The sequence below is a fragment of the Primulina tabacum genome, chromosome 14 (genome assembly GCF_025594145.1).
Source record: "Primulina tabacum isolate GXHZ01 chromosome 14, ASM2559414v2, whole genome shotgun sequence".
Taxonomy (NCBI): Eukaryota; Viridiplantae; Streptophyta; class Magnoliopsida; order Lamiales; family Gesneriaceae; genus Primulina; species Primulina tabacum.
In genome coordinates this window covers 17,175,519-17,189,568 of record NC_134563.1, presented here as the reverse complement: position 1 = coordinate 17,189,568, position 14,050 = coordinate 17,175,519, and the positions used below count along the sequence as shown (strand labels likewise).

At 36.1% G+C, this 14,050-nt stretch overlaps 1 long non-coding RNA gene across 1 annotated transcript; it reads left to right on the top strand.

Moving 5' to 3' along the window:
• Positions 1-2,484: 2,484 nt before the first annotated feature.
• LOC142525084 (uncharacterized) lies at positions 2,485-13,831 on the top strand. Its single transcript, XR_012815014.1, has 4 exons — positions 2,485-2,573; positions 13,135-13,370; positions 13,461-13,530; positions 13,628-13,831. It is a non-coding gene; the product is annotated as an uncharacterized LOC142525084 (long non-coding RNA).
• The last annotated feature ends 219 nt before the right edge of the window (positions 13,832-14,050 follow it).

The window sequence follows — 14,050 nt, the reverse complement described above, 5'->3', positions numbered from 1 at the left end:
ATATTTTTATATGTCTCAACCTGAGCGATATACATCAGTAGGAAGTGAGCATAAGGTATGAAAACTTCATAGATCAATATAAAGTCTCAAGCAGGTGTCCAGAATTTGGAATCTCAGATTTGACAACACTATCAACGAATTTTTTTTTCAAGAATCCTAAGGAACAATGTGTGTACAAGAAAGTTAGTCGGAGTACAGTGACATTCCAAGTACTTTTATATTGATTTTATCATGCTCATTGGGAATGATGTAGGATTACTGCAATCAACTAAAGTATGATTGGCAAGTAAATTCTGCATTAAAGACATGGGTGAAGCATCCTATGTGTTAAGAATACAAATCTATAGAGATAGATAAAAGTGGATACTGGGGCTCACCCAAACGACTTATATCGATATCATTCTGAAAATATTCTCTATGTAAGAGTCCAAGAGATGATACTTACCAATGTGTCACGGTGTTACTCTATCTAAAGCAATGTGTCCGAAGACTGATGAAGAGTTAGAGATGATGAAACGTATTCCATATGCGTCAGCCATTTGTAGTAACATGTATTGTATGATATCGACACGCCCTAATTTCGTTACGCTCTGAGTGTTACAAGCAGATGTCAAGCGAACCCTGGTCCAATATATTGGAAGCTTGTGGAAGATATTCTTAAGTACCTGAGGAGAAATAAAAATTTGTTCATGGTCTATGGGGGCGGAGAATTAAAATTTGAATGCTAAACTGATTCTAGCTTTCAAAGTGACTTGAGGATTGGAAATCGACCTCTGGTTTTGTATTCGTGATCAATGGTGCAGCTGTCTCTTGGAACAGTTTCAAAGAAGACAGCATTACGGATTCCACCACTGAAGCTGAATATATTGTTGCATCTGATGCAGCCAAAGAGGTAGTTTGGATGAGAAATTTAGTCCAAGAGTTGGGCGTTGTTCCTAATGGATTTGATCTAGTCCCAGTGTACTGCGAGAATACTGGTGTCGTTGCACAAGAAAATGAATCAAGGTCTCATCAATGATCCAAACATATACTGAGAAAATTCCACATCATTCAGTAGATTGTGGGAAGAGGGAATATTTTAGTAGAGAGAGTCGCCTCTGCAGATAACGTTGTTGATCCACTTACAAAACCCTTTCCAGGAGCATTGTTTGAGAAGCATCACGAAACGATGGGATTAAAGTTTATGTGTAGTTGAACTCTAGGGCAAGTGGGAGATTATTAGAGTAGATGTCCTGTAAGCCAAGAGTTGGCTTGAGAATTTATTGACTGAAGTGTAATAAACAATATTTATTTTAATATAATTTAAACTTTCATGGTTACATTTTAATTTATCTGTATACCCATGCAATCAGCATAGATAAAGTCTTTGATTATGCTTTAATACAAACGAATCGTAATTCGATCTTAAAACTCATTTGTAAACACTGTATATTCTAAATTCGTTCCTAGTCGATTCAACTGCCTAAAATAAAGATAAAGGCCGTTTGAGCTTGAGACTAGCATTTGTGATGTTGTGTAACGTGTTTCATGGTAAGGATAAAGAGATGTCCAATCATACAGATGAGTAATAATACGATGATTTTACCAAAAACCCTCCTTCGTACTTTCCATGTGGTTATCATTTATCGAGAGGATAATTTCATGGTTGTGATTGTACATGATTAGTACTTACGACCCAGGACAAAACTGAGGTTCTACATGCTAGGATTATGCTTTGACTCGTTTACTGACTCTGCGAGGGTCACAAGGTGGTGAGATTAGGTGCAATTGCGAAATGTGTAGGAGCCAGTGCATTGTAGTCGGGAATTCACCGCTCACTTACAGGTGTGGACATCCTATGTGACTTAACGAAATAATAGTGCATTAAATCTATGGTCAGAGTGTGAGATTTACATTAGGGAAAGAGTTCTCTAGTTGTGCACGTGATCACACTACGAATATTTCGTGATTATATCACATAGCCATCGAATTTAATATGCAACCATCGATGAACCAATGATTGCAGATTCGATCGGGATATATGAGATGAAAGTACCATGCAGTACGTTAATCATAACTGACTGGTTCACTACAACAATAAATGACTATTGTGACACTTTTTTGTAGACATTTTTAATTAAATGTTATTACAAATACTTAATAATGAAACTTGTAAAAAATTAATAATTTGTAAAATAAAAAAACATATTAAATTAGTTATTTAATTGATGTCATTTTTTATATGGAGAAAAACAATTATTTTCCCTTCTACAATATTTATCCAACTCAAATATTCTCACATTTATTTTATATATTTTTATCACATTGTAAAAAATCATTAAAAAACTAAAAAAATATTAATTTAAAGGTAAAAAAAAGGAAATCAGCAAAACCCATCCCCCAATTCATTCCCCTGAAAGAAAGAAGAAAGCTAGCCCTACTCCCTTTACTCTCTCCCTCACCACGACGTTTTCCAGCGAGCGCCGCCAGAGCACCGGACAAGGCAAGTTCTTCCCCAAGCCCCTGCACCTCTTTTCTGTAATGAATCGAGAAGAAATCAAAGTTATTTGTACGAGATTAATTTGCCGATTCAGGTGAGATTTTTATTCGATTCTTGGTTGTTTGTTTTGTATTGAGTAAGGATTTGGAGCCTATGTGTTTCACCTATTGAGTAAGGATTTGAAGCCTATGGAGGTTGCATAGGGATGCAATTGGATTCTACCTTTTAGAAATTATAATTGGCTGATATTATTCGGGATTATAATTGACTAATTAGACTCTACGTGCCCACTAAGGAAATATGATTTCCCTTTTTCATCAGAGGGTTGTGAAAATGTCAAAATAGTGGGAGGGAATTTATAAAATAAAAATCCATATTTTATATCTTAAAATTATTTTAAAATTATCAGCAACCATTATTCTGTTTGCGTATCAGTATATTTTTGATTTCGTCACGTAATCTATTTTTATTATTAACAAGCTAATCGAATCTAATTTTCAAGACTGGTTGAGAAAATTGTTCTGAATTCGGATAAAATGACATACACACTATTGTCAGACCTACTGAACTGACAAAGCATGCAAGATGGTAGGACAATAGTGTGCAAGCTAAAGTGTAACATGCTCGCTTATATGTCAAATGAACTGTAGGGACAGTTTGAGAAAATGTTGAATGGTGCTGACATTTGAATGCACGTGCAAGAGTTGCATGGTGCATGAAACTCATACAATGATGCACATTACTTTCAAGAAACTCATGACTATACGTATGCAAGATGGGACTTTGGCCCATGAGCGTGGTGTACGTATGACTGGGCTTATTGAGAATGTGGTGGGCCTGGAATATGTGATTCCTAGCAAGTTACTAGATAACATCAATTTGTTGTCTTTCTCTTCCTCATTTGATGGGGTTATGGTGAACTTCAATTTGAATAAGCCAAATGATAGCCTTGAAGAGCTAGTCAATACGCTTATAACTTATGAGATCACTATAAAACAGAAATTGTTGTTTTTCTAATGGGCCTCTCGTCAGACGAAAAATGGCCCACAAGGTAAGGGAAATAAATGTTCTGCCCCTCACAAGAAAAACAAACCCAATAAGAGGCAAACTCTGAAGGAAACTTTAAAGGCCTACAAAGCCAGATAAGTCAGAACATATTTATTTCACTGTAAGAAGTCCGGACATAAGAAATTATATGTGCCAGAAATGTTCTGGAAATGATAAGTGAATGGCCAAGTAAACATGATTTCAACAACAAACAAAAGAAAGTTAGGTTATCCAAATCCCGCACAAATATGGCACGCTCGACTAGGTCACAATTTTCCAAAGAAGGATGCCCAAAATAGTGGGAGAAGACATGTTTGACTTGTCAAGGACAAATTCTCTGCCTACTTGTAAGTCCTATCTAAAAGGAAAAATGACCAAGACTCAATTCAATTGAAACGTGAAACGTGCGCATGGTCTACTGGATTTGATCCACACAGATATTTGTGGCCCACTAAGTGTTAGCACAAAATATGGGCAATCCTACTTCATTACCTTTACTGATGACCATTTGAGGTATCGGTGTGTTTATTTGATGAAACACAAATCTGAAGAATTTGAAAAGTTCAAAAAATTCAGATCTGAAGTAGAAAAACAACTAGAAAGGAGTATTAAGACACTTCGATCTGATCGAGATGGAGAATACTTGAGTGTTGAATTTTTGGGTTATCTAAAAGAGAATGAGATTCTCTCACAGTAGACTCCACCAGCAACACCACAACTGAATGATGTTTCTAAATGTGGTAATCGAATCTTGATGGACATGGTTCGATCCATGATGAGATTTACTGAATTGCCTACAACTTTTTGGGGCTTTGCGCTTGAAACTGTGGCAATGTTGTTGAATAATGTATATACTAAAGCAGTGGATAAAACACTATATGAGATATGGCTAGGAAAAACTCTCAAATATTCTTACATGAGAATATGGGGATGTCCTGCTTACGTGAAGCAGACAGTGGGAGACAAATAGGATAGTAAATCCACTTTGTGCTACTTTGTAGGATATCCAAAGAATTCTGTTGGATATTATTTCTATCATCCCAATGAACCAAAATTGTTTGTTTCAAGAAATGCAACCTTTTTGAAAAAGAATTTCTATTAGATACAAAAGGCAAGATGATAGAACTTGAAGAAATTCAAGATACTCCCTCAACTGTAGAAGTTGAATCTAATCCCCAACAACCAGTAGTTGAAGTACAAGCTCCTAGATGGTCTGATAGGGTTATTAGACCACCTGTAAGATATACGCTTCTTCATGAACAAGGCCATGATGAGCCTAGTGTTGGATGTGATCCAATGAATTTCAAAGAAGCAATATCTGACACTGATTCAACCAAATGACTTGAAGCCATGCAGTCAGAAATGGAATCTATGTATTCAAACCAATTCTGGAATTTTGTGGATCTACCTGAGGGAATCGTTCCCATAGGATGCAAATAGATCTACAAAAGAAATCTTGGGGCGGATGGGAAGGTAGTGACCTTCAAAGCAAGACTGGTTGCAAAAGGATATACTCAAAGGCAAGCAATTGACTATGAAGAAACTTTTTCACCAGTTGCTATGTTTAAGTCCATTAGAATAATATTAACCATAACAGCTTGGTATGACTATGAGATATGGCAAATGGATGTAGAGACTGTATTCCTCAATGGAGACATCAAAAAGAAATTTATATGTCTCAACCTGAGGGATACACATCAGTAGGAAGTGAGCATAAGGTATGCAAACTTCAGAGATCAATATATGGTCTCAAGCAGGCGTCAAGGAGTTGGAACCTCATATTTGATAGCACTAACAAAGAGTTTGGTTTTGCTAAGAATTCTGAGGAACCATGCATGTACAAGAAAGTTAGTGAGAGTGCAGTGACATTCATAGTACTTTATGTTGATGATATCCTGCTCATTGGGAATGATGTAGGATTACTGCAATCAACTAAAGTATGGTTATCAAGTAAATTCTCCATGAAAGACATGGGTGAATCATCCTATGTATTGGGAATACAAATCTATAGAGTTAGATCAAAGAGGATGCTGGGGCTCATCCAAGGTACCTATATCGATACCATTTTGAAGCGATTCTCTATGGAAGAGTCCAAGAGAGGATTCTTACTAATGTGTCATGGTGTTACTCTATCTATAGCTTTGTGTCCCAAAACTGATGAGGAGATAGAGATGATGACGCGTATTCCATATGCGTCAACCATTGGTAGTATCATGTATGGTATGATATAGACACGTCCTGATGTTGCTTACGCTCTAAGTGTTACAAGCAGAAATCGGGCGAACCCTGGTCCAATGGATTGGAAGGCCGTGGAAGATATTCTTAAGTAATTGAGAAGGACTAAGAACTTGTTCATAGTCTATGGGGGTGGAGAATTGAAATTGGAAGGCTACATTGATTCTGACTTTCAATGTGACGTAGATGATTCGAAATCGACCTCTGGTTTTGTATTCATGCTAAATGGTGCAGCTGTCTCTTGGAAAAGTTCCAAGCAAGACACCGTTGCGGATTCCACCACTGAAGCTGAATACATTGTTCCATCTGTTGCAGCAAAAGAGCTAGTTTGGATGAGGAATTTTGTCCAAGAGTTGGACGTTATTCCTAATGGAGTTGATCCAGTCCCGTTGTACTGGGACAACAGTGGTGCCTTTGCGCAAGCAAAGGAACCAAGGTCTCATCAGTGATCCAAACATGTACTGAGGAAGTTCCACATCATCCGGGAGATTGTGGGAAGCGGAGATATATCGGTCAAAAGAGTCCCCTCTGCAGATAATGTTGCTGATCCATTTACAAAGCCCTTGTCAGGATCATTGTTTGAAAAGCATCGCGAAGCAATGGGATTAAAGTTTATCGGTAGTTGGCTCTATGGTAAGTGGGAGATTGTTAGATTAGATGCCCTGCAAGCCAACTGTTGGCTAGGAAATTTATTGACTCAAGTGTAATAAACAATCTTTATTTTAATATAATTTAACTTTTCATGGTCTTGTTTTACTTTATCTATATACCCATGCAATCAGCATAGATAAAGTCCTTGATTATACTTTAATACAAATGAATCGTAATTCGATGTTGAAACTCATTTGTAAACACTCTATAATCTAAATTTGTTCGTAGTCGATTCAGCCGCCTAAAACATGGATAAAGTTTTCTTGAGCTCGAGACTAGCATCTGTGATGTTGTGTACCGCGTTTCTTGGTAAGGGCATAGAGATGTCCAAACATGCAGATGGGTAGTCATATGATGATTATACCGATCAACCCTCCCCCGTACTTTCCAAGTGGCTATCATTCATCGAGAGGATAAGTCCGTGGTTATGATTGTACACCATTAGTCCTTACGACCGGGACAAAACTGAGGCTCTATATGTTAGAGTTGTGCTTTGACTCGTTTACCGGCTCCAGGAGAGTCAACATGTGGCGAGATTGGATACAGTTGCGACACATATAGGAGCCAGTGCATTGTAGTCGGGAATTCACCGCTCACCTACGGGTGTGGATATCTTATGTGATGTGATGAAATAATAGTGCATGGAATCTCTGGCCAGAGTATGAGACGTACGTTGGAGAATGAGTTCTCCAATAGTACATGCGATGCCACTATTTATATGCGTCACATAGTTATCGAATTATTATGCAACCCTCGATGAACCAATGATTGCAGATTAGATCGGAATATATGAGATGAAGGGACCGTACTGTACGTTAATCATAACCGGCTGGTTTTTGCAGGCACTATCAGTGATACCTAGGGAATCATGGGGCGATGCTACTAGACGCTCTTACCATGATTCGATGTGTTTAATCAGAAATATGAGTTCTGACATTCTCAAGATCAATTGTTGATACATAGAATGGGGCAAATTAGGATAAACCCAAATAAAGGATTATGTCCTGAATCACGAGGAGTTGTGAACCCAAGGCTAGTTGTATCCCTGAACCATTGAGGGTCACACAAGCACTTGATTATTCGTTCCCATTGAGAGAATAAATTCAAGGAGTTGAATTTATATTATGATAAAGTAAATTCAAGGAGTTCAATTTATGATAATTAAACTTTGAGAAAATAAATTGAAGGAGTTTAATTAATGAGATAGTAAATTCAAGAAGTTGAATTTATGAAATTTGGAGAGAATAAATTCAAGAAGTTGAATTTATAAAATTTGTGGATTTAATTTATTAAACTCAAAAGTTGAGTTTATTAAATATTAAATTTAGGAGGTGATAAATTCAAGGGGTTGAATTTATAATTTAAATATTAAATTCAGATGTTGAATTTATAAGGGATTTAAATTAAATATAATGAGTATATGTATAATGGGTTTGTAGGAGTATAAGACCAACATACATATTATTAAGGTTCTTAATTGAATTTTAAAAGATTAATTAATTAATTAAACTAGTTGGACTAGAATAATTTTTTGATTAAGCCCATTAAGTAATTAATTTAATTAATTGGCCCTATGCTTATATATGTGTATTAGGCTTAGGGTGAAAGGGATTCATTCATAATTTTTGAAAAACCCTAGCCTCCACTCTCATTGTTTTTCGAAATTCCTCCAATTCTTTCTCTTAAGGAAAAGTTTGCGCCGTCTTTCAAACTTTGATCTCTAAACGTAAAACTTCTTCTAATTTTCCAGTGTAAATTAGAAGAGGAACAAATCATTAAAGCCGTGTGATTAATTCACCAAAGGTATAAAATTCTTACGTCCTATGAATGTTGATCGCATAAAACCATACGAGTGCCCAAATCAAAAATATTTTGATTATCAAAATAAAATAAAATTTTTAAAACTTCCGCTGCGTTTGTGGTACGAGGAAACCGAGATCCAACAGATTGATGAATTAGTGAGATTACAAAATTATTGTTTTTTTTTTAAATTATTATAAATATTCTTAAAATAATTGAATAGATTAAGAGAAGCTTAAGCATCGGAACCCGGCCGAGAGAAGAGGGAATCAAAGGGTACCTGTTGGATTTGAACGAGGAATTTGTGATTTTGGAATTGGCAATTGTACTGTTCTTCGTTTGATTTAATGAATTAGGTAATTGTGTTCTGCCGAAGATGGAATAGTTCAAATCACTGGCTAAACAACTTTATATCTCAAATGTCTAAATCAGATACACAAAATTGAACCACTCTTACATTAAATCCGTTGTAACGTACCGTACTTTTTACTACTAAAATTTGCAAAAGAATTAAAATTTTCTTAAATAAAAACGTGAGCAATCAAAATTCGATAAAATGAACTGTACGTCTCAACAAAGATCTAAAATAGAGTTTGACAAAAGTATTTGAACATTTTCATAAAGACTTAAAAACATAGTGGTCCTCGGGTCTAGCCTCCAGCTCAGTCCAAGCCTGCTCCTTGGTCCCCACCTCCTGTCTTCTCATAGACATCCTCACCTGCATCGATCAAGTCTATTGAGTCTAAAGACTCAACACGTATAAACTGGAGATAATGAGTACTACGTAATAAAATCACATGCAACTTTAAAATAGGACATACATACTTGAACTTGAATTTGCGTACTAAAACTTTAACATACATACGTAACATAGACGTGCCATAACGTGAAAACTTGTCATAAAGATACTGCATACTAGAACATACATAACTTCATCATTTTGCGTAGAGGCATGTTTCAAAGCAAGTGACCCATAACATAATAAATGCCTGATCAGACAAACCACAGTACTGGGCTGACAGGGACGTATCCACTGCCACATACATGAGATCCCCGTTCATAATTTAACGGGTTGGTTGGTCCCCGTTCATAATTTAACGCTTTCCAACCTCGATCTAACCCGTTCATAATTTAACGGGCGGATTGGTCACCGTTCATAATTTAACGCTTTCCAATCCTAAACATAGTTTGGTCACAAGACATTTAGCATACTTCAAAAACTTAAAATATTTACTTGCACGTCACACATACTTACTTGGCGTTGTGGGGTTCGTTGGACTCCGACTGGGGCTGTTGTTGCACATAATAACATGAAATTTCATACCTAACTTGCATAACTTAGACTTCGAAATCATGCTTACTCACATGCTCATTCTATCCCTTAGACGTTTTAGATTTTCCCATGACTCGACCTTGTAAAACATCGTATTAAACCATAGCATAAAACCTCGAACCGAACCTTAAGTAATAAAAGAATTTAACCCAAAACTGAAGGTACACGGACCCCGTGCCCAGGTCCGGCCCCGGGTCCGTGTAGGTTCGCTAAGTTATGTGCCTGAAGAAGAAGAAGGCACGGACCCCGTTTCTAGGTCCGGGTAAGGGTCCGTGTAGGTGCGGAAAAATGACACTCCTGAAGGAACAAAGGCACGGACCCCGTGGAGAGGTCCGGATGAACATCCGTGTAGACACTGCAAACACACATCGAGTGAAACACAAAGGCACGGACCCCGTGCCCTCAACCGTGTAGGGGTTCGTGCTGACTCGCAAAAACGACACTGAAGGAATAACAAACGCACGGACCCCGTGTTAGGGTCCGTGTACGGGTCCGGCTAGACATTGAACGACGAAACCTGCGTGCAAAACTTAGTGTGATGTTTCCTTCTCCCCGACCAAACCAAATGACCACGGATCGATACCCCGAGACACATCCTTATACGCTACGGCATTGTACCAACCCAAGTAAGCCATTAAAATTGTTCCCAGGAGCAACAATCAACAACAACAACGACACGACCTGAAATTCGTCACCATTATTCTCCCTACGACTTTTGATTCAACCTGGTGCCTAACGACACGAACGGTGATCCAAATACCAACCCCACATCATAAAAATCATACCTAGACGCAGCAACGATCGCCCGTCGATCCCCAACGAAGCCTGCAACATAAAACTTCAAGAAACGCATCAATAACAAAATTTTCTTGAATTCACAGTTTGAGCAGTCTCACGAAAAACATCATAACTCACTCATTTTTCGTCCAAAAATCTCGAATTTTATATCAAATCGAAGGCATCAAAAAGTTCTACAATTTTTGTGTTGAAAGTTTTCTCAAAATCCCGACGGAAAAATCGCAATATTTGAAAAGACAGTAAAAACGAATTTTTGAGATTCAAAACTACTTCAAAATACGTCCAATACAATTTCTACTCAAACTCCTACGAATCATTCACATGTTTTCACACAAAACACATCAAAATTCATAATATGACAAGATCGATGCAGCAAGAACAGAATACACGTGCCTTTTGATACTTTGAAATACCGTAACGACGATACCAAAGCGGAGACGGAGTGAGGGTCGATCCGGGACGAACGTGGCGCAAAAATCTTGTAATAAAATTCATGAAAAGTTGCTGGAATAATAGGGGGATGGGGCGGCTGCAAGAACTTGTAGAACCCTAGGTTTTCTTTTCCAAAATATGAATGAATGGATGAGTATGTGCTTGTGTGTGTTGTGTGATACGTTTATGTGTGTGTGTATAGTGTGTGTGCGTGTGTTAGAAATATTTTAGGGAGTGATTTGTGCTTAATTAAACCATTAACCATGCTAATCAATATACTAATTAAAATGTTACTCAATTAGCCAACTAATTAAAAATGCTAACCCTACTCACCTTTAAATAAAATCCCCTAAATAAAATAACACACATTAAATGATAATTTTAAAAGTTTCAAACTCTTAAATCACTAACAACTAAAAAATTTAGTTAAAATGCCTCAACCTCAACTTAAAATAAAATACCACATTTAAAATCGCCAAAATCGTCACCGGTCTCTTTTCCTCGATCCCGCCTCGAATAATCGCCTGAAATATAAAATTCAAGGAAAATGTTTTAACATGCATCATATAATAATTTAAAATAATGCAAATTCATTGATCATGAATTAAAACACAAATTAATGGAATAAACATGCATTAAAACCATTTAATAAAATACATGAGGAATTTGATAACTTGCACGCACGTGGTTCATGTGGAACTCAAATTTTCGGGACGTCACATGCGTGTTTACTGCATTTCTACAGATTGCGGGTGCCTCTGATTTCCTGAATTTTTAAGTAATTAGGGTGTATATTGGGGATTTATTCTTTGCTTGGCTAAAGGGATGGGGCATATTTCATTTAATTGAGTGTGCGTTTTTCTCTTAGTCATTTTATTGGGTGATTTGGTCTATGATGTCAATAGGATTCCATGCAAATACTTCATAATTTCTTGAATTACAGAACTCTTGATTCGTTTGTGATCAAATAGTTTGGTAGCCGTTATAACCACTTCTTGGATATTCATTGAGCCAACAAAAGTGTACTCTGCCCTGGACTAAGTGACACACTCGTTTACAATTATTTTTATGCAGCTATTACATATCATTTAATAATACTTGAATCTACCTGATTACTATTCTAATATGAGAATGTATATCAAAAAGCTTTCTTCTTCTTTTCATGTTTGGTAATGACGTGCCCACATATTATTATTTGAATCAATATGTGATTGACATGTCGAGGAAGTCGAACCAACTATGAAAATTGATATGAAGTCCCGTGGAGCGACTACCATTTGGCCTTGAGTTAGTTTGTGAGAAGTTGATCCAATTAGGAACTAATATTTTTACTTTTTCAGGCAGGGTAATTCAAGAAAGTGTGATAACAGTTACGGAAACTGTTCTTTTGCACCTTTTGAGGAGAACTTAGATATATTCCATCAAGCCATGTACAATGCATCACCCCTCTAGTGTTGTCTCTTTTTTGTTAGCTACTTTTGATGTTAGTATAAAAGCTTTCTAATAGTTCTGATACGTTTTATGTTAAAATAAGAACGTAAATATGTTCATAATCTTGTTCTTGAAGATGGTTTTGTTGTGTTATTCCCGGTATTGGATTTGATGAGAGGAAAATAATTTTTGTTTCTGATGGACTCGTCTTTGGAAGACAGTATGCTAGTGAAGATGCTACTTCATTCGTTGAACTCGCCTCAAGTGAACTTTCAAGTTTCTCTTTACGCAGCTGAAGTTCTTCAAAAGTCGGAGGAGGTAAATTCTCTTCTCTTAATTTCAGTTTTCATTTGACATATTGATTTCCTAATTAATAAAGTCCTCGTCTACTATTTTAGGTTGCGTAATATCTTCTAATGGGTTTAACAAAAACCACAGTGGTTCTGTTCACCGTGTTTCTCCACTTGGAAAGGCTTGTGCACAAATGGACCTCAGTTTGCATATGACCCCTTGCTCAAAACCGGCTATAAAGATGAAGAAGGTGTTGAGGATGAGGTAAGCTGAATTGCGCTGCATGCGGTACATTGGTTAACAGAATTGTGACTTGGCTTTTGCCTGCTTCATGTTTTAATCTCATGTGAATTTCTTGTTCCAAGAATGGACATAACAGGTACAAGATATCCTCAATACGAGAAAATCTGGGTATATCGTATTCAGGGACAATTAAGGGTGAAATTTTCTATCTGATGTTTGTACTGTTAAGTAAAATCTCCTGCTTTTGCTGTCATGAGTAAACTAATTTGAATGATGTTTCTTCATACTTTTTTGTTTTCTGGCTAGCTGGACATACTCATTAGCACAATGGTTGTTGATGATTGTACTTTATAATTGTTTTTATCAAAACCATCTCTTTTGCATTTTCACGTAGATTGGATGTTCTGTCTCAATAAAAATCTATTTGATTCGACGAAAATTGTGGCAAAAGGAGTGGTTGGTAGCATGGATCCAAATACCGAAGTAGGAAGACAGACATTGGGACCAAATTGGTGTGAAATACAAGTTCTAGTTGTCCTAGAACGGGAAGAGAGTTTGATTAGGCCATATGATCTTTTACAAAAGGTTGGGGATACACTTGGAGGAATGATAGCTTGCCCTTGTCATTTGGTATGATATTCAACTTTTCAATTAACTAGTATTCATTGTTATATCCGTCATGTTAGTATCTTTTTAAATCAATATCAAATATATTTACAGTTGACAGTTAATGAGAAAGATTTCTACTAGGTGCATTTGGATAAATAATAATTTTCCAGTTTATCATTTGGTATGATATTCACTATTTTGAATTAAATTTTAATCTCTTTATTTTGTGCTTCTTTAACTTTATTTCATTCAAACAAATATATGAATTTTTATTGTAGGTGACAAGAATATTGGATTTTGATTAATATGAGATGGTTGAAGAATGAAGATGCGTCACAAGTTTGTTTATATTTTGTTTAACAAGACTTAATTGTTTGCTAGTTCTTAAATTAAATACATTTGGTACATTTGTTACATTTGTTGGGGTATAGATATTTTTCTAAGTAACAAATTTGTCAGTCTTATACATTAATGATTACAAATTAATGACAATCATTGATTGGCAATTTAATTTCTATTTTAAAATTTTGTATTTGTATTTATGTTAATTTGTTATAGCCTTGAATATTATATCATGAAAATATTGAAAATTGATGACATTTCATAAAATATGATATTTTTATGTTACAATAGAACATTAAATCATGTACATAAAAAATGTCATTGTAAAACTCATATGGAGACATTTCAAAAAATTATTA